General features: G+C 43.6%; 1 pseudogene across 1 annotated transcript in view; it reads left to right on the forward strand.

Annotated features, from left to right (window-relative positions):
* The first annotated feature begins 2427 nt into the window (after positions 1-2427).
* LOC146177250 (BTB/POZ domain-containing protein 6-like) overlaps positions 2428-27695 on the forward strand; it is a 54947-nt pseudogene continuing 29679 nt past the window's right edge. The window contains exons 1-2 of the transcript XR_014701352.1: positions 2428-2713; positions 26935-26993. The product of XR_014701352.1 is annotated as a BTB/POZ domain-containing protein 6-like (transcript). The remainder of the gene's footprint in view (positions 2714-26934; positions 26994-27695) is intronic.

The raw sequence follows: 27695 nt of genomic DNA on the forward strand, positions 1-27695 counted from the left end.
GAAAGCTCCCTGCAGTTGGCTAGCTTAAATCTGCAAAATATTGGCCTCGAGATCGAGCAGAGTTGCCACGTAGCGGCATAGCGCGCGAAACCTACTTAGTGTGGAGGTATGTTCGCGTAGCGTGCCAGCCCGCAGTGATTTACGTGTGCGCGTGCGACGTGTACAAGCGTGCTTTTTATTTGTTTCGCAGTTCTTGTGCGCTTTTGCCTTCCTATCTGCTTCATGCAAAATAAATAGGAACAGGCTATCACCCCACGCTTCATAAAAAAAAAAAGTAATAATGGTCCATATCGAGAATGTCGTGCTGGAAAGGACATCATCACTCGCGGTCTTCGGCGCATGAGATTCTTTGACAAGCGGTATCTCAAACGAAGCGGTGCCGTCATTAGGCGCTGTTTCAAAGCAAAACAGGTTGCTGCCGTGAATGCAGCTTAATGCAATAATTCAAAAATAGTATATTCCCGTTTATGTTGGGAATACCGCAGCTACTGAAACATGCGACCGCAGACCGCAGAGCAAACCCCAGTTTTAACAAGCCACTCTGTGCCTTCTGCATTCACGATAGAGTTGTCTCAGTACCGCTCTTTTTTTTTTCTTTGCTGTTAAACCTGTGTCACGGTGTCCCAGTGATAGGCCGCTCGACTGCTGATTTCGAAAACGGGGGTTTGATCTCGGTAATTTCGAAAGGTGCTCCTCGGATGTGGGATTTAGCTGCACGGTACACACTCCCACGTGGTCAACGACATCGAAGCCCACCCCTACACCATCCGTCATATAGCCGATGTCGCATGGCGCTTTAAACCCATATATGCATTTCTTTTCTTCTTTCTTATTTTTTCGTTGGAGGAACCTGCGCATCCGTAACAGTGGTAGTGAACGCATTTCGCTATAGAGAAATGCTCGAACCTTTGAAAACCAAATATTTCCAGCAATTGATCCACGAAATATTACATAATGCATATAGACCAGTGTGCACTGGTCGCCATTAAATCATTAGAATCACGTTTCGTGTCTGCTGTCTTACGAGCAAACTCGTTTTTTCTGACAAGGGAGTAAAATAGCTTCATAGGGGCTTAACCATCGGTATGTAGTTCGGGAACAAATACTAATTCATAGTCCCATGATAAGAGGAACTCCCTTTCTTCCAGGATAGCTTGATATCCGGCACCTGTTTTGGTGGTAACCCATGTATTTTGCTTTGCATGTTCTCAACAATAATTACAATGATAAATAAATCTTCAGCCTTCCAAATTTTTTCCCAGAACATGAGAGCGACCAAGCGCAGAATTTCACGATGTCTTCGCAGCTATTGATTCGTTACTGAACAATAATTTTAGCGTTACTGAACATTAATCAATAACATGAGCTCTTTGGCCACTTGGTGCATGTTGAACGGAATCGCAGGGGTGCCAGCGGAAACAAAAAGACGCGTACACCAACGTCTGTCCGTGTCGACTTCCTCGTTCTTGTGTACGCGTCTTTGTGTTTCTGCTGGCACCCCTGCTATTAGGTTGAAAATTAATCGCTGATAGTCCTAAATTTTGTTAAGCGTGTAAAAGTTCTGTCACAGGGCGAAAATAATTATCATTGGAGAAAAATTACACTGGTAACTTCCATTTGTCAAGCATCCGCCTTGTTGTGAGCTCGGCAAACTCAATCCACTCACCTCTCTACACGTGAGCAGTCAGCTTCCCAGTGCAGCGAGGTTTGCTGTAGAGTGTGGGCGTAATATCATTTTTGAAGAATGCTTGTGCCTGAAATTGTTTAGCCAGAGGTAATGTCCACTCAGTCTACAGCAACTCGCCGGGCAGTATACGCTGCCAGTGCTGCATTTCACCTGCTTAATCCATGAGTCAAGTACGATATAATGAACCAGGCTGCCTCGGTTTATTCTACAGTACTGCAGATCAGAGCACGAACCTTGTAACTTTGTGGGCTTCACAATAAATTTGCCTGTCTAACTCATATAAGACAGGCGCACACAGTTGAAAAGGCGATGTGCCATGTCCAGGCCCAAGTACACGGCCCGTGAGCGCTGTACAACGCAAAAAAGTGTGCAAAGTGACGTCAGTAAATCTAAAAGACGGGTGTTTGCGTCCATTGATTTCCTAAAATCCATTCATCTTTTTATTTTCTGCATTGGCGAAATCCACGCATTTTTTCCTGCAACATTGCACCACTCTTAAGAGTAAATCGCTAATGCATTGCATAAGGCATATTTTTCATCACCGACAAACCTGCCGTAAACTCGGAAGCAGACATACGCCGCTTCTGTTTCTGCGAGCGCCGTCGGCTGCACATCCGCACTATCGGAGCGACGATGGCGCCACCTCTAGTCGATTTCGCTCGGAGGCGTCTACGAACCGCTGTACGAAGGTTTGTGTACCCGCTCATGTTTCAGCGCTCCGCGGACGCGCGCTGACTGGCGCTCCGGCAATTGCAGAGATATCTGCCGCCATCCTTCGCCTGCGCTGATGGAAAGGACAAAAAACAAAACAAAACGGAAGCAAAGAGTGTGAGTGAAAACTGCAGTCCGATTATCAGCTTGCGAGGGCCAGCGGCCGCTCGCCCCCTCCTCCCATCTGTCTTTTGCGTACGGCGCATCGCGAGAAGTTTCGGTTTCGATCAAATGTGCGTCATATAACCGTCGTGGCTCATCGACAGATCACACGTTCTGCACACCGTCTGTGTTCTGCTCGCTGAGAGATGGCCTGTGAGTACGAGGCTGCTGTTAACCGCACGCATTATCCTATCGGCAGTACTTTTTTTTTTTTTTTTTTAGTGCACGCATCCTCAGAATTACACTTTCGGTTTCAAAAATCTCAGCGCTTTGTGTGGCTTCTGCTTTCACATCATTTGAGCGAGTCCCAACATACGTCGCGTTGCCATAACATCTGCGTGCATTAGGTACTATACTGTCCTTCGTTGTAATAACTTTTGCACTGTATGTGTTATGTTTCAGTTTAATGTAGATCCTGTAATAGCGTCCGTGAATTTTGCACCTGTGTACCGTTCCCTGCGCTTGCTTCGGTCGGCTTGGGGGTTGCTCATGAGTACGGGTCGGTGCCGATTGCAAATATCCTTTTAGCTGCGCAGTCATACTTCATTTATATCCACTTCAATGACTCTGTGCATGCCTGTGTCATGTGTAAGGATTACGGAGCAGTACTTAGTGTAGGATGCATGTGCATAATCTCAGAAAAATTTACGGCATAAGACGGAATGCATAAGAAGGAATGTTACTGACATTCTAGTAGAAATCTAGAAGAATAAATGGGCATGGGCAGGACTTGCAGTGCGAAGAGAGGATAACCGATGGTCGCTGAGGGTAACAAACTGGATTCCAATGAAGGAAAGCGTAGCAGGGGCCGGCAGAAAGTTAGGTGGGCGGATGAGGTTAAGAAGTTCGGAGGGGTCAAGTGGATGCAGCTAGCACAGAACCGGGTTAAGTGGAGAAATATGGGAGAGGCCTTCGCCCTGCAGTGGGTATAATCAGGCTGATGATGATGATGATGATGGCGGAATGCTCAGTTAATAAAACCTCAACAGCTCGTGTTCGTGCCTTCGTCTCCCAGTCGAGTGCCTAATCTGCATCCTTTGCAAGTGCGAGGCGAGGGGAGGGGAGCACATAACTGAGGCGGGAATGCGCTGAGAAAGGCCGGAGTAATAGAGTGAGTGAGCTAACGGGCTCGTCTCGTAGTCCACCTTCAACAGCTGCATATTCGTCGAGCAATTTTATTTCGTGACGAACAGGCGCACGTTAACGCGCAAATGTTTCAGAAGTGCTGCCCTATGTATAAAATGCATTCCTGGGAGTCTCACAACTCCGGAATGCGTAAGGTCGAAGAGAGTGCGGACGCTGAGGAGGCAATGGCAGGAGATTCCATTCTAGGGTTGATCAAATTATCTGATCAGTGCAGTCATCTAACACTGTAAATAAATTATGTGCTATGAAATATGTAACTTTGGTTCTGGTGCCGCTTATTCGGGAGAAGAATAACCCAGGAAGTTATGAAGAGAGAGTTCGCGGAGGCAGTTATCTTTACATGACAATATGGTACCACTCCGAGTTTTTTTGATATAGCAAAAACAAGCACACGGCGATGCCGCCTGCGGCATGGGTTGCTGTGCTTATGGCCTGGGCGTTTTGTACCCTATTGGATCCATTCTTACGTGCAGCCGGTCATGTTGAAGACGGGAGTTGGAGATGAATTTTGTTTTTTTCTTCTTTTTGCGGTACATTTCCGGAGCTTCACTGCTTTCTGCTGACGCATATGCACATATAATATAGCCCTGGCTGACTTTAAGCGTAAACTTTCTTGCTCCCGAGTTTTCGCTAGCTTTATACAATATTCTTATCAGTATACAGGGTGTTTCACGTAACTTGCACTAATTATTTGAACCAATGATGTAAAAAATACGGTGCAGCGAGGCCTGGTGAAACACTTGTTTATTTTGGATGGCTTCGACATCTGACTTTACTTTGCTATACATGTAGGTACAGTTTCTGTAATAAAAACCAGTTGGAAGTTTCCGCTCTGTCCTGTCGTCACGCCTCTTTCTTCTACCTATTGCGCTAGTTTATTCCCTTTGCTAATATGAACCAACTCGCCCAGAAGGAAGTATTATTGAAACCAACGGTAGATCATATTTCGACATGTGGAGCTCGTCAGAGTATTTGTATATTCCGCGCAATTAGTTAACGAAGATAAATTTTGCAAATTATTTATTATCACTTCGGGGCCAGGTGGGTCTCATAATCTTGGATTCATAATGGGGATTCGGAAAAGAAATGTTCAGCTTTTTCTGCCAACGTGCCTTATATATATATATATATATATATATATATATATATATATATATATATATATATATATATATATATATATATATATTCTATGAAGTTGTTTCCGTTGGCTTCCGTAATTAAAAGCTGAAGAGAGTAGACACTTCTTAGAGACACATTTATTTGTTGTCGACGTTTTGGTCGGAGCCCGACCTTTATCAACACTGTGTTACATCGCTTGGGACTGCCTTTTTAAGAAGTCGCCGCTACAAAAGAAACAAAGCAACATAGTTGACACGAGTAAGGACTGTTCTTAACAGTTTGAAAAAAGAAGAAAAAGGGGGAGGGGGAAAATGTGGAAGGAGGGGGGGGGGTCGAGGACTGGGGAACGCTCCAGACAAGAATAGACAAGAGAGAATGCACAAACGCACACTTCTGAAATTTGATGCCTGTACTGTTTTCAATTTAGAACTTCGGCGCTGACAAGTGTTCCAGTTTTTTGCCTCGTCCCACCTACTGTAATGGCAACCAGGGCGATTAGGTACTTGAGTAAATAAATAAATAAATAAAAAATAAAAACGAAGGGTGGGGTGGGTTTCCCGGTCAGTGTAAGGTGTTGTAGGCAATGTGGCGTGTGCGGGCGCGGGTATTCGAGAGGGAAGGCTTTAGAATGCAAGACATCTTCGCACTCAGAGTTAGCGCATAACTTAGAAAAGACGCAGCTGTGCGTGCGATTAGCGTCGTTTGCCTTGGTTGTGTTTTTTGCCTTCTGTATAGGATGAGTGGTGAGCTGGACTGTGAAAAACAAAAATAAGAAGAGCCCGTGGTATTTTTTTTTAGCCGGGCAGCCATGTGTGGAATTCGGAAATGCTCTAACCACTCGCCCCCCTGGCCATTGCTGGAAAAAAAAATGAGGGGCGTTGAAAGACTGTAGCAGGAGTGAGCCGTACGACCTGTAAATATTTCCTCAATTATTATTTAACCAAACATCCAGGAGGCTAGAAGTATTAGGTGATATTTTAATAATAATTTGGTATAAGCAATTTCAAAATGATTAGCTGATTATTTGGTTTGGGGAGAATGTATATAAATGAAAGGGTCCCAGGATTCTCGTTAGGACCGTCTTGAATGGTATTATATTTGTGAATAATATAAGATTCACGTTGTTCACGTTCTCGAGTGTTTTTGAAGCCCCCTTGGAGAATAGTTACATTTAGTGAGTCGAACGAGTGATGTTCTACGTTTATATGTTTCAGTAATGGAAGATTTGGAAGGGACTTGGTATGGGCACGGTGGTTGTTGAACCGAAGTTGGAGTGGATACATACATACATATATATATATATATATATATATATATATATATATATATATATATATATATATATATATATATATATATATATAATATAATATAATAACTTAGACGTCTCTGCGCCTGTGCGTTATAATATTGCAGCGGTCCCAACAACGTTTAGACGAACGAAACGTATGCGGTGACCATGCCCAAGTCCCAGGCAGCACGTTTCATCGGCCCAATAATGGGGATTGATTGGGGATTACTGGCCCACAAGTGGCCCAATGGTGCCATTGAGCTACCAATAATGTGCAGCCACGCTATACCATATTCATTATTGGCCCAGCGAACTTCACCCATATCCGTTATTGGCATTCAACCGGCTAAGAGCGGTCAATAATGCCCATCCATATTGAACAGTTTGCCATTATTGTATACACAATGAGGCAGCCTGGTCATTATTGGCCAACCAGCTGCAATTGTTTGCCAATATCTTGTACACCATGGTATAACCTGGTAAATATTGTCCGGTCAAAAACAACGGCTTCTCAATATTGAATATATCTAGGCATACAGTGGTCAATATTGTCCAACCAACTTTGGCGGCTTCCTAACATTGTAATATCTTGGTTTCTAGTGGTCGATATTGTCTAATGAGCCTTGATGGCTGACCAGCATTGCACATATCATGGCATAGCTTGGCTAATACTGTCCGGCCATTATGGTTGCCTCGTCAACATTGAATATATCTTGGCATACATTGGTCAATATTTGCCCCACCAGCTTTGGTGGCATCCTAACATTGTATATATCTTGGATTATAGCGGTCAATATTGCCTAATGAGGTCTGATGGCTGGCCAGCATTGTACATATAATGGCATAAATAGGTTAATATTGTCCGGCCATTATGGTTGTCTTGTCAGCAATAAATAAATCATGGCATATATTGGTCAATAGTGACCCACCTGTCATGGCGGCCTGCCAACAATGCATACATATGCATTATATTGTTCAATATTGTTTGATGGACTGTGATGGCTAGCCAGCATTGCACCCTAATGGCATAGGTTGGGCAATAATGTTCTGCCAATATGATTGGCTTGTCAACATTGCATATATCTTGACATAGATTGGTCAATATTGTCCCATCAGCTTTGATGGCATCCCAACATTGTATATATCATGGTTTCTAGTGGTCGATCTGGTTTCTAGTGGTGTCTAACGAGCTTTGATGGCTGGCCACCTTTGCACATTTCAGGCTGCGGCGGCGCTAAAAAAACAGTAAAAGCAGCTCTGACCGACAGACATTTCTAATGCTTGCATCTCAATATGACAGTGTGTTGGGGCTAATTTCGTCGCAACTAAATTTTTCGCTGGCCCGGACGTCAGTTTACGTTCAACTGTAGAAGTTATTCATATGCCATACGTAATTTGGGCCACCATATATATAATGTTTATTGGGATTAATGTATAGATTGTCCTAAAATTGTTTGACTGAGCTGACCAGACAAAATGAACAGAAGTGCCCATTACGGAAAATGTAGAATATATTTTTCTGAATGCATTTTTGTGATTCGCTAATTGTTGTGGATGACCTGCGATTATACTTGACAATTTTGGTAGAGAACTCTTTTATTTACGGCTTTAGGCACGATTAATTGTTATGTAAAATTCTGCATATAATATCTTCGAGACAATTCCCGCAGACTAGAGGCCCGGATGTCGATCACGCGTGGACGTAGCTAACACAGATAGTGTTCCAAACTTTAGCCAAGTGTTGAAAAAATTCTCACAGCACGTGGAATCTACACTGCAGAAATTAGCGAAGGCGAGATTAATGCTACTGCATACGGTGCATTAAGTATTATTACCGTTATCAACTAAACGCAGGGTCATTACCATTGCTTCTGTCATCATTGTCATTATCACTAATTGCAGCGTCATTCTCGTCGCTATCCTCACGGTAGACAATGAGAATTACGTATGGTGCTAGTTTCGCGATCCAGGGTTTAGCGCAGTTGGTTAAAGCGTTAACTAGGATAGGAATTCGATACCCGGTGGAGATGATTTGTTTTTCTGATCTCGTCAAATCAAGATGATTGAAAGTGATTGACACATCAATGCACAGATCCGATGCACAGATATATCCATGCACAGATCTCGAACACATCTCGCGCACAACTCTCGCGCACGGGATTTCGTTCCATGGGCCTATTTATACGCATACGAGTACAAGCATACGCGCGCGCTCGAGCACACATCTGATCTGACAAGCAAATGTTTAATCGATGCGTGTCCGCGAAAAAAATCCTGCGCAGTCAAGAAACGCAAGGTACTCAAATGCAAAGAATGCAACAGAACGTGTGGGTCGCTTGAACAAACACGTTTGGATTGTAAACGCAGAAACGATGGAATATATCCGGTGAATCCACATCCTATAAACGTTTGTCCATGATTGGAAACACGCACGCGTAGCATCATTATTTCCGCCTTTTTTTACGTGATGGAAAGAAACCCAACATGTTCAAGCTAAGCAGAGGTGGGAGAGATCGATCGCGCTAGCCAATCAAACACGCACTGCATGATTCGCCATTACCCTAGCTGTTTCCGGCATTCAGCATAAGCACCGATTATACCACGCCTCAGTACTAGCTGTTCTTATAGACAGATATGTTGGGCTGCTTTCAGGGCCTTCGAGTTCTAATATCTACTAAACACAAATTTGTACTGTACTCTTTTGCGCTCTGCTGTGGGCTTCAGCAACAAAGACTGAACGACTTTGGTCATCGGTGCAGCAGCGCATAAAATATTTCAGCTCAAAGAAAAAATATAAGCAACATATATTCTACGTTATGTCTAGCTAATTCACTTGACAAGAAAACAAATCTGAACTGTCCTGGAATGGTTCGTATTCTAATGCGACGTAAATCGCACACTGCCAAAAAGTAGTGTACATGTAAAAGATAATAAAAAAATCAACAGCACTGCATGGGGCAAGGCAAACGAAAAAAAAATTTAAAACAATTACCTACAGTGTAATGAATGCGCGCACATGTGTCGCCAGCATATATGGTAACAAAATTGAAATTGCATAATAACGATGTTCTTTACGGCAGTTATTTTTGTTCGAAAGCTGTAATATATGGCTCATAATGATGCATTTGACCACAGCGTTTGACAGCGCTCTCCTAAACATTGTTCAGAAACTATTCTTCAAACATTCATTGCCTTATTATCCAACCATATAATCACCGCACCGAAGGCGTTTCCCTTCAGAGAACTAAATAATTCTATCCCATCGTGTCAACCAGGCAGCTAATTGCAATTCATATATATTAAAAGTAATGCGAGTGCGTTACTTCAGCAGTTTTGAGGCATTTTTAGAGAACACCACTCTCAAAGAATTTAACACATAATTGAGAATTAGGGTTCCTTTGTGAAATATTCTGCCGCTTTCACAAGCGCTGCTTCCGCGGGCTGAAAGATGATTCTACCGCGCTTCTTTCTGAGGACAACCTTGTCCCAAGTTCGTAGATATAGTTTCAATGTTGACCCTTGCTTTCTTTCTATTTTTTCTTTACTGCAAATTTAGTTCTTCAGATATTAGCTCGTCGCGTATTTTGTATTTCTTGATATGCCCACGCTTAGTTCTACGCGGATTTTTTCTTGCTCTAAATGTCCACCTGATTTGAAAAAAAAAAAAGAAAATAAAAAGAATAACATTGGAATTTTTAACCTTGAAGTACTCGTAGTTATGGTCGTTTTCGCTTTTCTTTTCCTTAATAGGAATACAGCAAGTATACGGGCTGTTGCATCGCTCAGTTGCGCGTGATGACGTTTCAAGAGCACTCCGTCATGAACAGCGACCTGTGTGCCATCTTTAATAAAAAAAAATATCTCCATTTGTTCGAACCGAGGACGATTCCGTGAAAACTGAAGATTGTTTTACGTATGTGATTATTATTTGAAACTGTGAGGTGAAAAGTATCTTGCATTAACAAAAAAAATATAGCGAAATTATCATTCCACTGAAAGTATTACCGAGCCAACAGCCGAGGCGACCAAAGAGCTCCGAACGCACTCCTCGTTGTTTTAGCGAAGCCAAGGGCAAAACTCTGCGCATTCCTCCTCACAAGCTTGGCGCAAAGAACATATGGTTTCCATTCTCTCGTCCTTTTGTCGCCTCTCCGCCCGAGGGCCTTGACTAAAGCAATTCTCCAAACCGCTTTCAACTTCCCGTCTTGTAGCCTTTTCTCCCCGTAAAGCAGTCATCGCGGAAGGGCAGCGACCTTCACTGCCCTCTCTTTCCTCCCAGCTAGGCAGGCGTTGCTCACAATGCCCCCCACTCTACTCCCCCTCACTCTTCCCTTCCTTCCCGTCAACTTTCCTGGCCGGCAGCCTTCTGGGCTCACGTGGTCCTGCGGGACCTCTTTCATTTCTCTCACCCCCTTTCGAGCTTTATGCCTACTCTTTCGACAGATCTCAAGCAAAAAAAAAAAAAAAAAAGAGGGAGAGAAAACACAACCATCCTTCAGCCCCCTTCAAACCGTGCCTCACAACTCGACACAAGCCGCTGATTCAGAGGCGTCTGGTCGGCCACACAATCCCCACCGGCTCGAGCTGCTCGAGCTCCCGCAGCTTTGGACAGCAGAACCGAAAAACCAAGCCTTCTGAAAGTTCCGATTCGTTTTAATGGCCATGCCTGAAAGAGGATATTTGTGAGTACCACCAGCATTTTAAGTTGTTTGTTCATAACTGAGCTCTCTGAGATTATTTCTTGCTTTGTCTCCTTGTAAGATCGCTACTTTTTCTTACCAGGTGTACAAAGCATCAGGTCCCTGGGATGTACTTTGCGTGGCAGCATTCATTTTGGATTGTTGCAACTGAGGTCTGCAAATCTGCGCTAGCCGTATGGTAAGATACTTTTTTTTGCATTATTTGGTGCAGTATGTTGTCAGCCTTGATCATCATGTCAATAACCGATATGCTTGCGAGAACGGAAAGTCATTTATTTCGACCGCACCACGCCAGTCAGTTTTGAACTGTATTTTCAGCGCACTATTTTGTACGCATAAACTCTGGTCATAATGACAAAATTTACGGCGCAGAGGTGGCCAATTTGTATTGCAAAAGAAAAACGTGGTCCTGTAAAACACGACGCGTGTTTTGTGTGATTTTCAGGTTACAACTTCATCGCGCGTGTGTTGTGTGTCTGAAGTGGTCAGTTTCTTTTACAAACAATATTCAAAACTCAGAGTTAAGTCTAGCTTTCTGGGACATGATTTTTAGTTGCGAGCGAATATTTAATATTGTAATTTGCCGTTATGAATGCGCTATTGGAATGGTCTAAACGACGCGTAGCTTATTCACGTGTTTGATCTTTCTCTTGCGCTAATTCCGAGTAGTAGAAGTGTCATAAAATAGCCGCTTAAAATAGGTTATTTACAGTTGCTACCATAGTTCTTATACTTTACCACACGTACAAACTTGTTCCCACAACAAACGTGATGCTAAGTTACGGATTTCTTTATTTTTTCGGTTCGAGTGTATCATACAAACCCCAAAGCATCTGTGTCGTACGTTGTTTTGGCTGCAGCTTTGACAACTTTTAAAACGTTCTGTTTGCAGTAATGATGCGGTGCACACTAAATTTAGCAGCCGCGGTCGGAGTGCGACTACCATTTTTTGTGTCTGTTTTTTTTCCTTTATAGTTTCTTTTTAGTTCTTGCGCCAATCTATTCAAAGGAAAGCTATTGATTTTAAGCTTCCAGTTATGACGATGTCTTTCTTCTACAGGTGTTCGATCACAAAGGCACTACAAGTATAAGGAGGCAAGCCCTGACTACCGTTTAACGAATAGATAACGGCAAATATCATTTTGTTTTATGTTTCCAGCGTCAACAACACATCCACATGGGAAGCCGTGCACTGCCAGATGTCGCAATCAATGTAACCAAGTTAATATGGCCGGCCTCACTGAGCATGCAGCTTATTTCAACCTGAGTAAATCAGACAAGAAAGTTGCCTGAGGGCCAACAGGTAGTGCTTTATTTTGCATTTTTACTCCATGGTCTAGCTGCACTTCCACTTTCCAAAAGTTTTCTGTCTTAATGGGATTTATGAATGTTGCTTTTAATTCCAGGTGCCATCTGCGAAAGGAAATACATTGTTATGCACGCTGCTCAAGTCCATATCTTTAAAGGCTGCATGGAGCTGCTGCCCCTATACAACCGACCACAAAAGAAGCTGCGATGAACGCAGCGCCTTCCTCCAACCTGGGACCTGAGAACACCTTGCCAAGGGACGCAAAGACAGGAGGAGCACTGAAGTCTAAGAGTTCTGCCTAAATGTTTCCATGCCCTGTAACACGTGCACACCTAATAAATCACCATGCAGTGAACCTTTCAGCTGTATTATTTTCTGTGCATGAATATCCTCAGCATGATTTATTTAAATAAAAAGCTGCATGAAAAATATCTGCACTGCATAAGTAGGGGATGGCTTTGCAGGTGCCTATTAGTCATAGCACGAAAAAGCAACTAGCCGGATTGCCAATTACTCTGGCTGGATGCCAATAATGCAAAACCACTGGGCAAGATTGGATTGGAAATATTGGGTAGCCGATAAATCTGGCTGGATGCCAGTTGTGAATATCCAGTGAATAAGCATGGATACAAGATATTGGATGGCCAGTGAGCTTGGCGGGATGGCCGTGATATAACAACCAATGAGTGAGCTTGGGTGGAAGATATTGAGTAGCCATTGAGTGCCGTTGAATGCCAGTAAACAAGGTAGTATGCCAATACTGGTTTTGATAGGAAAGCCAATCAAATTGGTTGGCATATATCTTGGCTCTTTGTGCGCCCCAATCAGGCGCCAATATTGACCAATATTGGGACCAATATATCCCAATATTGGACCATTGGCGGTCCATTGACGGCGTGCTGCTTGGGGTGTGCTGCCGCCGCTCATTTTACGGGCTGCGTCATGACACAAATGAGCCTGCCTTGAATTATGCTACTTGAGCGCCTTTTTTTTTTTGCCTTCTTGTTTTGTCAGTGCGATAGCGCCATAAAATCTCTGTCCACGATTGCTGCCTATTGCTTATCGTGGATCTTGACTCGGGCTTTGTGCGCTGCGGCAGAATAGGCTGACGCAGTTTTGAGATACGCTGATGGCGGCGCCCGTCGGTCGCCCATTTCGATACCGGCAGCGCGCACGCTTCGGTAATTCGAAACGCACTTGGAAGCGCTGCAATACGGTAGCGCAAGACCGCGTGCCACGTGGTATTTTTTTCATATTTCGCGGGTTTTCTTCAAATGCTGAAAAAACAATCACGTGAGAGGTACGTTAATAGAAAAACCTGGACCGTCAAGTGCGCCTATTTGCTAACGCGGATGAAGAAACCATAGCAGGCATATCGGCCTGACGCTAAAACGAGGGGGAAGAGTCACTGCCGCAGCTAATTTCGTTCACTCAAACCACGACTGAGAGCACCGCAACCGTGGCGCACGAACGCGCAGTCACGTGATTTTATTTGTATTTTGCGAGATTTCTTTTGAGCCAGCAGGAAGATACTAATCTTACTTATACTTATCGCAACTAATGGAATGGGGGTTTCTGAAGGAGCTCTCCAATTTTCCACTGCCCATTTACGGCCTGGAGGCATTTAGTAAATTAGGAAAATTAACACAACTAGCTAACTATAAGTAATTGCAAAGCAAAAAGATTCCTGTGGTGCGCAAGGCGGCTATATGCAACTGATTGCCCTGTCATACCTCAAATATGGGATTTTTTAGCCCTTGGTTCATGGTTATGTATATATATATGTGAAAGAAATAAGCCAACAGTTGGCGAGACCAAGGAAAACATTGATGATTGTACTTTTATGTTTTTTTTTTAATTTTTACTTCTGTAATCACATAAATTAGTTATGTAATCTGTTTAGGGGAAAGTCTGCCTGGTCACAGCAGATCATCGGCGATTCCGGTGCATAATCTGCGTCCAATCGCCGTGGGACAACTGTATTCCGCTGCCTTTAAAACGGACAGCATTCCTGGGACTGCAGTAGTTTGGCAGCGGTGCGCGAACGAAAAGCAAGCCTCTTATCCCTTCTGCTTTTTGCAGGTGAGCGACTGAACTTTTTGTTGCTTAGCCCATAGTTTCGTTGCGCACTGCTGCCAAACTTGAATTTTTGTGTAGTGGTTTTTGTCACTCTTGTGCCATGTCGAAAGATAAAGAAATAGCGAAAGCACTGGACGATTTCAATCGTGAAATGAGAGCTGAGCTGCGTTCTGTCAAGGATAGCCTAATGTTCTGCAGCGACACTTGTGACGAGACGAAAGTTATCAGCTCTGAAATAAAGGCACTAAGAATAGAGCTTAGCGAGCTGGTAAGCTGCAATGAGAATTTGAGAGCCGAAAACAAACGTGTGGCTCTAAGGGTTCAAGAACTTGAGCAGTATGGTCGCCTAAACAACCTAGAAATCAAGGGTGTAAAGTCAGATGTTGAACCAATCGAAGTGGTAGAGAAAATCGGCGAGTTGATTAATGAAGAAGTTTCTTCCATTGACATTGACACGTGTCATAGAATCCCCACTAGCCGCAAAGATGAAACCAACATCATAGTCCGCTTTGTGAGCCGAGATAAGCGCCAGGCATTTCTTTCCAAGGCCAGAAAGCATGGGCTGTCTAATAAGGAGCTTGGCTTCACGGAAACAGACAGCGGCCGTATCTACGTCAATGAACACTTGACCTATGCCAACAAAAAACTGCTAGGAGCGACCATTGCTCAAAAAAAGGAACTCGGCTGGAAATTTGTGTGGACGAATGGCTGCAAGATTTTCGCACGCAGGGATGAATCATCTGACACAATCAAAATCTCTGCAGGATCTGATCTGGCTAAAATGGCTAAATAGGTGTTGACTTATCTGATAGCTGGACTGATATCTCATTGACATGGACAGCCCATTCCATTGCATTCATTGTGATACACGATGCTTTAACAACAAGTTTGCCACTTCTATGGGAAGATTCTCTGGCATAGATATTAACGTCCGTAGTATGAAGAACAAACGTGACAGTCTTGATGAGTTCTTTGGGTCATTAAATGTGCAGTTTGATGTGCTTTTCTTTACCGAAACTTGGTTAAAATCTCAAGATGATCATTTGCCATTCATGAACTACCGGCATCATGGGCTCATTCGCCCAAATATGAGAGGTGGTGGTATTGCCTTGTATGTGAAAAACTGTTATCCACAGTCTGTACTAGAAGACATTTCGATGATAGATCCCAATGTCGAGTGTTTAGCTGTGTCACTGTACGATATCATTGTGGTTGTGATATGCAGACCTCCTGCTGGGAAAAAACTGCATTTTTTAAAGTTTCTCGAAAGTTTACTGCTCTATCTCGCCAATTTCCGGTTGCCTTTTGTAATAATGGGTGATGTTAATATTAATCTAATGCATAATGATTGTAACACATATGAATTCAATAACATTATAGCATCTTATGGTTGTATAAATGCTATATCTATACCAACTAGAGTTACCGTTGATACAGCTTCTCTTTTGGATGTTTGTGTCACAAATACGATGTCTCCTCAAACGGAGGCTGGCCTGTTATCTTCTGAAATTAGCGACCACATCCCGATTTTTTGTTTTCTTCCTACGAACCACAATAAAATTGTATCCAAAAGCGCCGAGAAGGTAACTAGGGATATTAGTGAGACAAACCTTTTTAAATTTCGAACTCTAATCGAAAACACTAGTTGGGACAATATATATTACATATCTGATGTCAACTTGTCATATACTACGTTTCTTGCAAAGTTCACTGAATGTTATAATGCTGCATTTCCTTTAATTCGAGTTAAGCAAAGCTTTCGAAAGTCCAGAAAGCCATGGGTCAATAAGCAGTTATATAAACGAATACAGGTTAAAAATAAAATGTACCATAACTTTGTATGCACTCGTGATGCAAACCTTTTTACTGAGTTCAAGAAATTCCGAAATAAATTAAACAAAGACCTCAAGGCAGCAAAAACGGCTTACTATATAGAACGCTTCTCGAGAATATATAACGACCGCAAGACAGTTTGGCATTAGATAAACGAATTACTAAACAAGCAGAAGTGCAGAGATAACGCAGAAATTCTTATATCTGATTCCAAGACCAGTGGAACTGATATAGTAAACACCATAAACCACTTTTTCATTGAAGCTGGTAAACCCACTTTTGATCAACCTTTATCAAACCCCTCAATGCGTGACCTCATTGAACCTTTATCTAATTCTATTGTGCTGTTGCCTGTGGTTCCACAAGAAGTAGCTCTTTATATTGGTAAAATAAAAAACAATGTTTCCGCCGGCCATGACGGCATCAAAGCCATACCGTTAAATATGTATCGGTATCAATTTGCGACGTTCTAGCTTATATTATAAATCTAACTTTCACCAGCGGTGTGTTTCCAGATGAACTAAAAATAGCCCGGGTGTGCCCAGTATATAAAGGAGGAAATAGAAATGATGTTACGAATTATCGACCAATTTCCGTATTATCTGTATTTTCTAAGGTATTCGAAGGAGCCATTCACAGCAGAATGGAAAAGTTCTTCAGTGCTCATAATATAAAACCCACTTTTGATCAACCTTTATCAAACCCCTCAATGCGTGACCTCATTGAACCTTTATCTAATTCTATTGTGCTGTTGCCTGTGGTTCCACAAGAAGTAGCTCTTTATATTGGTAAAATAAAAAACAATGTTTCCGCCGGCCATGACGGCATCAAAGCCATACCGTTAAATATGTATCGGTATCAATTTGCGACGTTCTAGCTTATATTATAAATCTAACTTTCACCAGCGGTGTGTTTCCAGATGAACTAAAAATAGCCCGGGTGTGCCCAGTATATAAAGGAGGAAATAGAAATGATGTTACGAATTATCGACCAATTTCCGTATTATCTGTATTTTCTAAGGTATTCGAAGGAGCCATTCACAGCAGAATGGAAAAGTTCTTCAGTGCTCATAATATAATTAACCCGTCCCAGTATGGTTTCTTAAAGAATAGATCGACCGAACAAGCCTTACTTGCTGTTAAAGAGAAAGTTATTGACAACATTGAGTCCCGAGCATATACACTTGGTTTGTTCTTGGACCTCCGAAAGGCTTTTGATTGCGTGCAGCATGAAATTCTTTTAGGCAAACTAAGTAGATATGGAATACGAGGTACTTCCTTGAGCCTGCTTAGAAGTTACTTGAGCAACAGACCTCAATATGTCAAATGCAATAATTTTGTTTCAGATTTCTTGTGTGTTACTCAAGGTGTGCCGCAGGGATCTATTTTAGGCCCACTTTTATTTTTAGTTTACATAAATGATGTTTGTAACATACCTGATTCACCTGATTTGGTCATGTATGCTGATGATACGAATATATTTTTCACAGCCCGAACTCTGCCAGATTTAGAAACTACTGTAAATGACTACATGGTAAAATTGCACGCTTGGATGCAGGCAAATCAATTTAGCTTAAACTTGTCCAAGACTAGTTATATTATTTTCAGACCTACCAACGCCCCAATCCATTACTCACTTGATATAAGGTATGCTAACAAACAAATACAGCAGGTAACCACTCAGAAGTTTCTCGGTGTCTGGTTCAATGAACACCTATCCTGGAATACACATATTTCTAAACTTGCCACAGATCTTAGCAGAACTGTTGGCTGTCTGTACAGGACCAGTGACCTTTTACCTGTTTCATTAAAAGTTTCTATGTATTATGCTCTGTTTTTTTCTAAGTTATCTTATTGTGCACTGGTGTGGGGCACCACAACAAATAGCAATTATCAGAAGCTTTTGATTCTGTAAAAAAAGGCACTCCGGGCTATTGAGGGTTATCATGGAAGACCGGAACACTTACCAACATCACCTCTATACCAAAAACATAATCTACTTCAAGCTAACCGAGTCTACACATACCGCCTGTTACAACATATCCATAGCAATAGGCTTTTCTCCGTCTCTCCTAATCGATTTCCTACTAAATACCCTCTCAGACAACACAGAAACCTCGTCCCAAAAACAAGGGCAAACTACGGTAAACAGAAGCTTAATTACCAGATTCCAACTATTCTCAAAAACCCATCCCTATGTTCAATATTCCATCTCTCTAAACGCAGATTTAAAAGAGAAATAAAAAAGCAGTTGATACTCTCCGAAGTGGAATAATCGTTTAGTCTGGTTTTGTATTTGACAAATGCAAATTTTCATCACGTTATGTTACTGTACAACTTTTTTTTTTCTCCTTTCCGTGTTTTGTGTGCCATATGCTGTTGTTTCTTTTTGAGTGTACAGTGTACACTGTTCCCTTTTTTTTTAGGTTTTACTCCAGTATGATTAATTACCACGTTTGCTGTAATGTTCTGTTATCGTTTGTTTTCCGTGTTGCGCGCCGCTGTGAACTGTATGGGGAACTGTGACCCCGTCAGGCCTAACCGCCTTTTGTCGCAGTTCCTTCTTTCATTTTTTGAAAGAGAAATAAAGAATATCTGAATATCTGAATAAATAAGCACAAAGTAGAAAGAAAAACAACGTGCCGATGGTGGGAACCGAACCCACGACCTCCGAATATCGCGTCCGGTGCTCTTCCAACTGAGCTACATCGGCCGCTGTCCCCCTGCTACTTTCTTGGGTATTAATGTTGTCTGTATACCAACCTTGAGAGTGTTCACCAGCGCCACCCTCAGTCATAGCGGCGGACGTGGCACGTCCTTTGTTACCGCCAGCGTCACGTAGAACGTGATCAAGAGCGAGGACGAAAGCTGTGCTAGAACCCTCTTACGCTACCTATGGCTTCAAGACTGGCAGAACCGAGACCCCCGTATACGCACGCGCAGTGTGCGTGTGCGCGTGCGTGCGCTTTGTTTATTTTATTTACAATTTATTTTCCATTTTCACATCGTGCTGTGCTTAATGAAAGTAGTGGAATATTAAGCACACATGTGTCCGATGTGCACGTTGTCTGGTGCTTCCTCGGGCGGCTTTACTCTAATTTCTGGACTTCGGGATGATGGTCCGAAACCGATGTTGTCCGTTTACATGTGATAGGGGTGTTAGCAGCAGTACTCTACTTATACTCTTCTCCGTGCCCACAAGATCAGCGTTAAGAATTGCCTGCACCTTACTTATCTGTCAGAGTTTTCGTCTCGTCTACTCTAGTGACACCATTCCGTGCTGCCATTCAGCATCATTCTATCTAGGGGCGTCGTTGCCAAGCGCAGCCGATTCCGGTTGCCTCACGGCCACCTTATCGCAAGTCTCGAGTGCATCCTGCCCGCGATCGTGCAGTTGTTTCCGAATAGTGGAAGTTAAGCTAGCGGCAGGCGATCACTGGGTGACCGGATAAGATAAGGACTGATTTGAGCAAGCGTGCGACCGTTCAGAATTAAGGATGTAGCGAGCGGCACTGTTTGAAGCCAGACGCGATCCCTGCAGCTGAATCTCGGTGAACAGATTTTATTACGCTGAGGGATAATGCATACTTTCCGCAGAAAAGAATTTTGATTCTTTTCGCTGTGCAGTCGTGGTGCAGTGGTTAGGGCGCTTGACTACTGTGTTCGAGGATGCGGCATGAAATCCCGGCCGCGACGGGCGCTTTTCAGCGGTGGTGAAAAGAAAGACGGTGCTGCGCAGTGTCGATGCGTGTTAAAGAGCCTCAGGGGGTTGAAATGTTAGGATTCTCAACTACGGCGTCTCTTATGGCGCGAGTCGGTTTGGGAAGTTAAACGCTGTAAACCTAACCTCCTTCACGCAGAGTTGTGGATGGCTTCGTTATCAAGTGTTATTTATTTTCTTTCTTTTTTTTTCATTCCTCGCCTTCTGCTCACACCTGATTGGAGATGGTTTCTGCGGCGCAGCACGTGTAGCCAAAGTTGTTGCCAAAGCAGACTTAAATTTGAAGCTTTTGCTGTCCCTTGTTCGTACTTCACGAAAGATGTCCCGAGGAAACATGCAACCGCAAAACACATTTCCACGTCACAAATGCCACCTGGAACTTAGCCAGCCTACTTGTTGTATGCATTTGTTTGTAGTGAAAAAATGCGTAGCACCTGCTGTATAATAAAGATTTGAAATGCACGTGCGAGATACTTTAGATCGTGAACACGCTACTCGAATTTTATAATGAGTGTTTCGAGCACGTGAACATGAGGGCTAGAGTTTGCGGGGTGAGAAATGTTTTAAGCGCGATGTTTGCTTTTAAAACATTGGTGTGCGTATGTTGTTTTACGAAGATATCCAGTTTTATGGAAGGTTCACCTATGGCAGTTCTCCTATTCCGATGCTTGCTGACAATATTAAATGTTCTACAACACGGTATCTCGATGTTCGAGAACCAATGGTAGGGAGACTGATTAAGTGAGGCGACAACGCAGTAATGTGTGATGGTCATGTTCGTCACTGTATGCAGATTAATAAAGAAAAATGGACAGTTGAGTTTGAGAGACCTTCGCGGCTCCTTTGTCTATAGCTTACATTTTAAAGGCGACTCCCCGTTTGGCGTGTCAGGTAAGCTACTTTATTATTCCTTTTATATCAACTCAAAATTAACTTTGTTAACATAACAATTAAAAATTATGAATTTGGAACGCTCTCCGTCTTACTGCTTATGTAACAAGCTCGCAAATATTGCTCTACCAAATAATTTCTACCGGCCGCTTCTTTTAACCGTTTACTGGTCGTTATTTTCTACACCGCGAAAGAGACGTCGTTTACGGGCTCTGCAGGTGGATTGTACAGCCAGACGGACATAGAGCTCAGTAAGGAAGAGATTGTTTAACTAAAACATCCAATCAACTTTACTATCGATATTCGGGGCCAACACTATGATAAGACAGTAAGGGCTGCCAGCATAGAATATGAGTGCAATTTTTAAAATGCCTTTACCGGCAGTGCTTCAAAATACGGTTTGAGCTTATAAATATGGCTCCCGCTATGCGCATTTATAAAGCAGCGTCGCTTGAAGAATTATTCTGGCAGCGTTCATGTGACTGCGTCTAAGGCATAAAATAGACAAACGACTTTCGTATGTGCTTGAGTAGAAATAAGAGGATGCCATTTTAAGGCGAAAGCCTTACCAGGCTGTTTGGGGTGCGCAAAAGATCTGCGTCCGCGCAATGTGTCCACCCTTGTCAGTGTTTAAACGAATAAACACGGGAAAAAAACGAATGATTGCATGCGACAGAGGAGGAAAAAATAAACCTAGAATCAAAGTTTGATGATTGTAGAGTAATTGATTATAGCCACAAATGTCAAATTTTCATCAAAATGCGCCGAATGTCGATTTAGTCAGGGCACATGCCAACAGCACGGACGTCGAAATAGTACCAAAAAAAAACGTCAAAATCGAGATAGAAATGCTGGAATTCTGTGAAATTAGACTAAGAACGTATAATTAAATGCAGTTAATACTTAAGATTACCGAAGCACTTCTAATTTGGGTGAAAATCGAAGAAACTTAGATGACGATGTTCAATCCAGGGGAAAAACGTCGATGCAGTGTTAGATATCTCGCAAAATGAGGAAAAAAACGGCGGATTTATGTTGAATTGGATACAAAACGTCCAATCAAGCGTAGGAAACACTCAAGATCACCGAAGGAACTATAATTTGGCTCAGTGTGGGTCAAAAACGAAGAAACTTGGATGGTGACATCACATACTACAAAAAGACATGGAAGCAGAATGTGTAAAACCCTTTGCGTAGAACTGATTAGCGCATAATTTTAATTATCTACAAATTAGAGGAAACCGAATCGATAAACAAGCCCATATAGGCGGCCCTAACAACAGATGTCATCGTGTCGGTCGCCGCCCAACACCGGATACTGCAATTGCCGATGTGGTGCGCATAATTGTGACGTCACCGGTGGTGCCGCTCACTTCCGGCGCAGAAAATGGGCAAAAAGATTCGCATCAGGGCATTAATTAGCCTCACCGCACTTAAAGGGACACTAAAGAGGAAACAGAAGTGGGCTTGCATCGATAGAATGCCAATTCCTGATTACAAAAATCCACTCTTACTGAAAACAGAGATGTTATGAGGCAGTAAAGAGGAAGAAGAGAAATACAGGTATCGCCGCCAAAGCTGAAACTCGCAACCACAAATCACGTGACGCGCTAGGGATCACGGAGGCTGACAAATGCGAATTACGCTGGTCGTTTGAATGCGGTCGTAGGTTTTGTCTCCAATATAATAACACGCTTTTATCATACGTAAACGACGGCGAAAAGACAACGCAAACGTTGCAAGGCAAATACAAAAATATACTTGGAGGCGTCATAGGCGCCCACTTCAGTTTTGGCATGTTTCGGCTCAGGCATTTCGTGCGCACTCGGATAGTTTGTTTGGACCTGCAGCGCCTGAATTACGAGCTTGGAGCAGCAGATGCGCCTGGCTCGTTCCCACTTGAGCATTCGGAGGCGCGAGCGAGCGACATCCGCTGCCGCCGACACGCTCCTTCGTTCACACTTCTGCGCCAACATATCGCCGTCGTCGCGGCTTCGACTGCGACCGGACCGCTCGACTGCAGCTACGTACGCCACGAAAAGCATACATATGCTAAGTACCGAAGCAAAAACGCATTATCATTCAATTGTTCACTAAATCATGGCACATCTGACCAACATATACTGCGTCAACAAGACCTTCAACGTGCTATTTGCAAGCATCGTAAACAAGAGGGGCATACTTGCCGCTCAAACCAAGGAGAGCGTCGATATATTGCGCTCGTCGGCCAGCGAAAAAAAAGCGCCTCGGGTAAAAAGTAAAAACTAAAAATAACGAAGCACCAGAAATACATTACAAAAGGTAAAAAAAAATCTATTTGTAGCAAAAAAAAAGCTTCAGTAGCCGTACGATTCGAACTCGCCCCTGCTTACTCAGTAACGTACGGCGCTAACCGCTCGGCTACACCGGAAATATTTCTGCACTTTACTTTATGGCCCCATTTACAATGAAATGTTTCTGCTGCCGGTCTAAAAATTACAACTTCTTGACCATCGGAGCATGCTGCCTGCTCTCACGACTTGCAACTAATGTTCTGGATGTCTATGCGCACTATATTGTGTACATGGATCCATTTTAACATGTGGATTTTCACAGCGCTGGCAAAACTTAGTGGCGCCAGCTCTTCGGTCATGCTCTGCTACCGTGGACCTAATTTTGGCTGAACACGGAGCTATAGCACAAACCTTGAAGGAAAAAAAGTGCGACGAAGCTTCAAAACTGACAAGCGCAGCAGCGAGGACACTATTTTGCTGGTAACTAAATCTTATTTGTAGGTAAACATGTCGGGAAGCGTTGCGACGACCGAGGGCTCGGTTTGTTTATACACAGTGCAAGGAGCACAAAAGCTTGAGAAACATGTAAAGTATTGTGATTTACAAGCGCTCTGTTTTTTTTCTTCCTTTATGGGCCCATCGCTCGGTAAATTACTCTCTCCATCGTTTTATTTATTTCGGCTGTGGCCGTCATTGCGAGTACGCTGTTGCCATGTTGGCCCTTGAGGGATGCGACGCCTCGGGCCGCGCCGGCTCGCTAGCTATCACGGAGTCTCCGCTTACGTCATAGTGTGCGTCACTCAACTCCGACTACGTAGTCGGAGGGAACAGTTTGAATACGACCGGCGAGAACAAGAAAAAAAACCTCAACTTCTTATCGCAATATCTCAGCAATTATTCGATTTTTTGCTGCCGGATATGCGGCGACAGTGTCACCAAACGTAGTTTATTAGGTTTTCACAGCATCTTTGGATGTCTTTAGTGTCCCTTTAAGATGTATCTAAGTGCCTCCAACGCATTTTTAAAGATGTTCATTATAAATAAAGAATAGTATTTTTGGCGTTTACTTTTGGAACCGCATTGCGGACAAAGAAAATTTAAAAACTGGACGCAGCTTCTGTGCACAGATTTCAACTATTTAATATAACGTTGGTCTTGTGACGAACCTGCGTTCGTCATGTATGTCTTGGCGGTCAAGGTCTCCACTTAGCAGACATTTCGTAGGAAATGGGAGATTGCCGCCCTCAAGGGAACTCTTCCGAGCCGGAGACCTCGATCCGTGCATCGGAATTTCTACGCCGTAAACATTGAATGCGCCTTCCGAGACCAGGCGAAGGAGCACGTGCCTCTGTGGCCAGCGTCTCTTTTGTTTTTTGTTGTGTGTGTACTTACGTGTGACCTGTTGTGCAGCGGAAACTCGCCGAACAACAGTCCGTGTTCATAGGCGATGAAGGGGCCGAGAGAGCAAAGGACAGCGTCCGCGAGGAGGAGGCAACCTACCTTCGCGAGTAGGATAACCTACAGCACCTGCATACACGCTCGGCGTGATACCGTCGGATGCCCGAGCGAACTCTGCACTTCAACTCAACTCTGCCGTTCAAAATAAACACTCAAATAAATAAAATAAAAGCAAAGCGATACTAAAAAGGATTTCGTAAAATAAGCTTCAGTGATGCTACCGTAAGACAGCACCGAAAGAAGAGCTGTGCTGACTGCTGATCGGAGAAAAAACGACCATGACCCTGAGGGGAAAACCCTATTCAAGTGCGCAAGACTGTATTGTTCTTTCCTTGACCCCTTCCTTGCCGCTATCTATACACTCTGTCATACTATACCAAGATGTAACCACATAAATATAAGTTTTTGTCGTGTCGATTTTTCCTGATTTTCCGTCTCCGCGTCCTTTTTCCAGCGAGGAAGCCACTGTGCGTTCGGGTCGCAACAGCCTATCAAATGAAATGAAAATTTGATCACGTACTTTTAGCTAATTAATCGTTTCATAATTGAGCACTGTCGAGTTCAAAATTCCCCCCTTGTTGTACAAGACGCGTGCACACTCCGAACCGCCCTACCTCTCGCAGGGTTAAAAACATTCCGCAAGGGTTAAGAAAATCACCCGCCATATATACCGATAAAATATAGCGAATTGATGAGATGATGAGAAATCAATGGCAATGCAAGCGGTCAGCATTTGATTCTATTAGGAAGAAATTGAGGCTGATGCGTACGAAACTGAAATTTAACGCAATGGGAATGAGAAACACGCCGGCGATGATGATTGGCCTGACCGAGCATCGTTGAGAAGCTGTGAGCGCATTTTGCTGCCGCCGTTTGTAAGGAGGTTTATGGTTGCCCCATTGTCGCCTTCCTGATGTGGGTTCAGTTTCCGTGGCCTGGCTCAGCACATGTGAACTCGGCAGCGAAGTTTTGGGGGCGAAGGCCGTAATCCGGAGGTTCACGTAATCTAACAACGCCTGTTTGTCCGCGATGATGATGAGGTTGCTCTTGGTGAAGATGGACAGAAAAGGGGGATTCGGCGCGTTCAACTGTCTCCTCTGAGGCATCACCGCCCGGTGCGCCGAATTGGAGGGATGGGATTAAAAGATGGCGATGCGATGGAAAGGATCTGGCAGTGGCGAGGTGGGCACGAGAAGACCGGCAGCAAGACGATCGGGACAGCCGCGTGCACAGCAGCAAGTGCGGTGCGCGGAAACGGGGTCCCCGAGGGTCGGCCCGCCATGCGACGCCGCTTTAGGTCTCGGGTCTCGGATGCCCGCACTTCGCTGGTCTCCGGCCGGCTTGTATGCACCATGAAGACAGGGCACCTGGGGCGGCCGTCCGTCGATTAACGTGCACGACCTAATAGGGTATTACCATGTATGCTCAGACTGCTATCACGACTGTTGGCCCTGGCAATTCCCAAAATTCCTTCCGGGTCTCCAGAAATCTCACCAAAATAAATTAACTCTCGCATGAGGTACCGACGTAACCACGTTAAGACACTACTGCGGCTGAGAAGAAACCTGCCTGGTTTTAGTGGAGAATGAAACTTGATTGTTTGAATTTTAACAGGGTCACGTTTAAAGGGCGCGTTCACCGAAATTTCGGCTTGGGTGGACGTCCGTCGGCTTTGGCATTGTGAGCTAAGTATCACAAGCATGGCTGAGAACGTAGATGTAGAGCTAACTGACATTACGTTTGGCAGGAGATGCCAAATCGCTACTCGCCTTTCATGTAGGAGCGTGATGTCAGAATCAGCCTGCCATACCTTTAGCATTAATGTTACCGTAGGCCAGGCAGGCCGGTTCATACGGCTTCGTTAAAGAGGGACTTTATACGTCGTGTGATAGCCTACTTTTTGCATCATAACCTTAAAGGCGGTGCTTAAGTGTGAACCATATTTTTTTACGCCTGCTTTGGTTTTTTCAGCAAGCCCAAGACTAATATAACAATGGTAAAGTTGTATTTTAAAGGCAGCTTATTTTCCCGCACGTGCACCTACGCTCAAAAACATACATTTTCGTCATTCCGTTTTGCTTACGTAAACGACCGATAGTGGTGATTTTAATTTCTGGTATATTAGTATTTAATGAAAGCACAATGTTTTTTTAAGGAATAAAGGTAGTACTTTCACTAAGAATGCGAGAGCCTGGGGGTCAACTTTATATTCTCCTTTAGCTTCTCTCAAACTCGCAGGTGGAATTCCATCTCCACATTAGAATCGAGGCTCAGATGCAAAGTGCGCCACACTGCTTTATTTCAGTATGCCTGAGAAAAATCGTAGTTGATCAATGGATGGTGGGCTGCCCACTAATGCTTTTATGGGCCTTCGAGTTTCTCTGCTAAGCAGGGATAGATGGATCTTCATTGATTTGTTTATGGTAACCTGCTCGAAGCAAAAAAAAAATTGTTTCGTTAAAGCAACTCACGAGTAGTTCGTTCTGCGTCGGTGTGTGTACTAGTTGTCTATATAGGTGTAATTTCAGAAATTTTGCATTTTCATTCACCAGATTGCGACGCCTGCCGAGCAAGGCTACCGGAGTCGAAGGACGTGGAGGCACAACATCCGGTGAGTTTCAGAATTTGAGTTATTACAGGTTGCTTGAATAATAAAGTTCTTCAAAGGTAGGTACCAGGCGAATACATTCAAGGCAGAGTTTAATTTTGTGCTCGAAGTTTGTTTAGATTGGTACACGTTCCCACTAACATTTCAGAAACATCCAATTCGTGCAAATTACAAATTGGTCGCACTGCAAAGAGATGGAGATATGCAGTGAGCAGCGCGTTTATTGTGCAGGCCGACAAGGAAGTACAATGGACGCATTTCAGACCCTGGCCGCAAGGTTTCGTTGCGCAGTTATTCGACTTCGTAGTAATTTTTGTCCCGAAACTTTATTGGAGACTGCAAGTACAGCACAGTGTTTCTTTTCATTCATCATCATCATCAGCCCGATTATACCCACTGCAGGGCGAAGGCCTCTCCCATATTTCTCCACTTAACCCGGTTCTGTGCTAGCTGCATCCATTTGGCCCCTGCGAACTTCTTAATCTCATCCGCCCACCTAACTTTCTGCCGCCCCCTGCTACGCTTTCCTTCCCTTGGAATCCAGTTTGTTACTCTCAGCGACCATCGGTTATCCTCTCTTCGCACTACATGTCCTGCCCATGTCCATTTCTTCTTCTTAATTTCTACTAGAATGTCGGTAACTTGAGTTATTTCTCTGACCCACTCTGCACGCTTTCTATCTCTTAATGTTACCCATACCATTTT

The sequence above is a fragment of the Amblyomma maculatum genome, chromosome 10 (assembly GCF_055883805.1).
Source record: "Amblyomma maculatum isolate TAMU_Amacu chromosome 10, ASM5588380v1, whole genome shotgun sequence".
In the NCBI taxonomy this organism is placed as follows: Eukaryota; Metazoa; Arthropoda; class Arachnida; order Ixodida; family Ixodidae; genus Amblyomma; species Amblyomma maculatum.